The sequence below is a fragment of the Rhinolophus hipposideros genome (genome assembly GCF_964194185.1).
Source record: "Rhinolophus hipposideros genome assembly, chromosome: 4".
In the NCBI taxonomy this organism is placed as follows: Eukaryota; Metazoa; Chordata; class Mammalia; order Chiroptera; family Rhinolophidae; genus Rhinolophus; species Rhinolophus hipposideros.
The window spans coordinates 38802552-38807022 of NC_138050.1; the positions used below are offsets into that span (position 1 = coordinate 38802552).

Below are 4471 nucleotides of genomic sequence, written 5' to 3' on the forward strand. Positions count from 1 at the left end.
GAAGAATTATTGTGTAAAGCCAACCCTGGCCTTCCTTCTAAGTATAATTTTCTGTGTTTGATTGTCCCAAAGTGAGGCATTTCTTTCTTTGAGTTAAAGGTTTAGGCTTAACTACTGAAGACTGCTCAGTTCTCAAATTCTGTTTAGCAGTCAAATCTATAAATGGAAACCACAGATTTCACTGCCACCCAACATTCAGTTAGGAGTGAATTGATAAACAGAAAAGGCAAAAAGAGTTACAACTCACCCAAGAGAAGATTGAGTTCAGATTTCTTCCTGAATACCTCTCACATAACAGTTTGATGAGGAAGACATGTATGGATTGAACAAAACAGGAGGCCCTACTATATGTTCATTGCATGGTAAGAGCCAGGGGCCGGAAGAAAGGAAGAAAAGGAAGGAGAAAGTAAATTTTTGGTATTTTGTAGACAGAAATAGATTAGACGAGTGAGAAAACAGAGGATACTGGAAAGAAAATGGTTAAAGTGATGCACTCAGGAGGGGAAGCAAAGCGGGTAGGAGAGATGTGGGAAGAGCCAGGTGTGAGGGAAGCATTACAGTGGACCAGGTGAGGAAGAAAAGATCCAGAATTTGGCAATTAATGTCATTTAGGGCAGTGCTTCTCATGCATGCAAATCTTCTGGGGAGCTTGTTAAAATGCAGATTCTGAGTCAGTAGATGCCTGCATTTTTGCATTTCTACCAAGCTCCAAGAAAATGCTCAGGCCAATCTTGGAGGAATTTAGCTGTGGATCCCAACATAACGGCAGAATGACTACTCTGAACTTTGTTGATAAGGAAGATGGAGAACCAGGCACCCATGTGGCAACTGAGGATGGTCTGAAGCTGGGATCTAGGCCTTCAGTGAAAGCTGTAGGTGGGAGATCACAGGTTTCAATACTGTATGTTGGCAAAACGTTTGCCACCCTACCAGCTAGAGTGGCATAAGGCTGCCATAGAGGCTTTGGAAACTGTCAACATTAGCCAGTAAAGGCTACTAGACACCACAAGCAAAATCAAACTTCTTGGCCAAAAAGATGACCGAGAAGACTGTTAAAGCCCAATGTTCCATTTCTGCCTCGGATGACACCTATCCAGGAAGAGAAAAATTCATTCCCTTCAGTCCTCTAGATTTTGAGAATGTTGACCTACCTGAAGTACACCAGACTACACACCTCCCCTTCGATAGATTGCCTTTCATGCTCCTTGATAAAAAGAGGGGACTTGAAAAGCTGTTACCCCTGAGACCCCCTTCACCTCTGAATATGTCCTCTCCACTGTGGGAATCTAATCAGTTGCTGTCCACCCTGGATGTTGAATTGCCACTTCTTTGCTATGACTTAAATATTTAAATTTCTTAACATTTTATAGTTTGTGTGTGTGTGTGTATTCATAGTTTGTATTATTAAGCAATTCTTTCTTTCTTTATTTTTTTCTAAAAGATGCTACTACTGCTGGTCCAGACCATTTGAGTAGCAAGATTAGAGGATTCCATTTTCATCTGTTGGAACTTGAAGTATGTCTGTGCTAAAGAATGAATTATTTATTAAGTGCCTGTTGTGTACCTAGCAATCTACCAGGTACTCTGAAGAGTTTAAAAGAAGATGAGAACCCCCTTGTGCAGGAACTTAGAGTCTTATAAAGGAGATAAGATATGCAAACACAAACCCACTAGAGTAGAACAGAGGAGACTGTGTGTTAGAGAGCCTACGTGTGGCCGGAAGACTACAGGAAGGGAGAGGGGTCTGTCTAAGCACCGTGGAGCTTAGACAGGCAGAAAGTGGGGTGGGCCCTTAAAGTGAAATGAACAATGAAAAGGCAAGTGTGTCTCCTGAGCACTAAGCACATTACTGGTTACAGTAATGATCGTTCAGTAAGTGACTGACTCAATGTCAGAGCAGCTACCATGCATATACTAATGTGCCCTGCTGCAGGCATTCAGGTTCCAAACATGAGGGGGAAAAACATGGATTCCCATTGTAACAGTGCGAGAAAAGCATAAATAATGATTGTGGCATGTCAATCTACTTAAGATATTCATTTCTTACTTGCTTTTGCTGCTGAATAGAACAAAAAGAAATCTTAGAACAATCACCCATTTGTGTTGAGGTTCAGACTCTGGGTGTCCAAGGCATTGAGAAGCAAACCTTGCCCAGCTTTGGGAAGATTTGTCCCACTCTAGGTTATGTTGGAGTTGCCGGGAGAGGAGGACCTCCCATACACACATGTCCTGGAGCTATAAATCACATGGTTACATTATGTAACGTGGTGATAAACATCAGTGTTGTGGTAGTTTAGTCAAGGCCAAGAACAATAAATATGTCTGGAAAGAGGAGAAGGCTTCACCCAGGAAGGACTGACATTTGGGCTGGGCATTGAAAGATGAGCAGGAAACTGCCAGGGAGCATGGAGGCAGCAGCTCCAGCAGAGCCATGGTGAAATCCCCCTGTCAGGAAAATGATGTACTGTGGATTTCAGTTGAAATCTGGGGCCCATGAAGGGCTGTGACAGGAGAGGAACATGGGAAGGTGGACTAAGGCCATCCTAGGAGTGGTCTTGAAGCCCAGGCAGAATTGTTTGGGCACCATCCTTATCAGACAGAGGTGTCCAATCAGGACTTTCCCATCTTGCATGGGTAAAATCTGGTTGTACACAGATAATACTGGCAATTGGATTTGGACGATGGTTAGGAAAACAATATCTTTGCCTAAACTTCCGTTAGAAATCTTTGTCCTCACTTAGCCACTTCCTGAATTGTGTGGCAATGAAAGAATAAATGGGGGCAAGTAAGCCACAGGTGATTTGTGATTTTATTACAAATCTGCTGTGTAGTTTCTGTCGAGGGGCAACTTCTCTGAACCTCAGTTTCTCCTGCTACACTAGGAGTAATGCTCATTTTGACACAACAAATTTAGCTGTTCTCACAATGATAGTTCCTGAGGGCTTCCTGTGTCAGTCACAGGCATTATCTATCTAATCCCACCTAATGAGATGGGCTCTGTTATCAGCCCTTTAACAGCTGAAAAAAGTAAGACTCAAAATATTTAAGTCATTGGCCTAAGGACACTGATTAGTGAAGCGTATCCCAGGTCTGTCTGATTCGAAACTCCCAACTTATACACAATTCTGTACCATCCCACACCCCAAAGACGGTCATTTTTAACCATCACCATTTCAAAGAAAATCTCAAATTAAAAGTTGTTTCCAAGTACCTTGAAAATGTTACCTTATCACCTGCATGCTTCTGGGAAGGAATACAGAACCATCTGATGCTGGACTGTAAAGACCTTATAAATCACTTGGTTCACTCTTCTCTCTGTACACAAGAGGACACATGTGCAGCCAAGCTGTGGAACTCACCCGGAGTCACACAGTTTGTCCTAGTAATAGCTGGCCCTAGTACATTTTAGTGTGTTTCGAGTGCAGTATTGAATAGGGGCTCTGATAAACAGTTTAGATTTTCTGTACTCACTCATTTTCTATTTCTTACAGTTGAGAGCCATTCTCTCAACTTCCTTTATAATCCCCCATTTCACAGTGACAATGAAAATAAGTATCCTGGGGACTTGGAGAGACGTGGGGTAAAGCAGGTACCTCCAAGCTGATTGGCAGTTCCCAACAAAGATCTGGATTCTCATGTTTCCTAGAAGGAGGTTTGGGCATGTGTTGCTTCAGGGAAGGCATTTGAAAATTTAAAGTTTAAATTAAAATGGGTCTGATATTCTTTAAGAGGAAAAAAAGTGGTGATATTAAGTCATAAAGTATGTTTGAAAGATTAAGAGCAAAACAGTATCAAGAGTCTTAAAACTATTCATACTCCATAATTTAGTAACTCATTTCTAGGAATGCATTCTAAGAAAAACATCTGAAACTCACAGAGATATATGAATATGAATGTTCATTTCAGCATTACTTATTAAAAGAAAAAAGAATAAAACTGAAAACAACCTAACTGATCAATCTCAGGGCAGCGCCCACAACATAGAATATTATGAAGCCATTAAATATTATTTGTAAATGACTTCAATGCCATGAGGAAATGCTTATTATACAATCTTAAGTGAGATAAAAGGATGAAACAATATAAATATCATGACCTCAAAAATGTAAAGAACTACATAGCATGTGGAGAATGTACCAAAATGCTAACAGAGTTTCTTGATGGGAGGAGTAAAATGATAGGATTAAGAATGATTCTCTCCTTTTTTCTAAACTTATTGTAGTTTTTCAAATTTTATACAAGAGAATGAGTTCCTTTTATAATTACAAAACAAACCTTTAAAAAAGAGGCATATGTTGAATGTCAACTGTAGTTGAAAAAAAATTTTTTAAAGAGGCAGAGGCAATCTTGTATAAATAGCAAAGGTGATCTCTCATTCAACACGTGTTTTATTTTCCAATTGAAGCTGTCATCGTACATTGACGTAGAGCTGTATATTGACTCAGAATGGACAGGGTAGTTTTAGCAACAC

The 4471-nt window shown here is 40.3% G+C and overlaps 1 pseudogene across 1 annotated transcript; it reads left to right on the forward strand.

Annotated features, from left to right (window-relative positions):
• Nucleotides 1-770: 770 nt before the first annotated feature.
• LOC308496543 (securin-like) lies at nt 771-1351 on the forward strand (annotated as a pseudogene). The gene has a single exon. The product of its transcript is annotated as a securin-like (transcript).
• Nucleotides 1352-4471: the final 3120 nt, after the last annotated feature.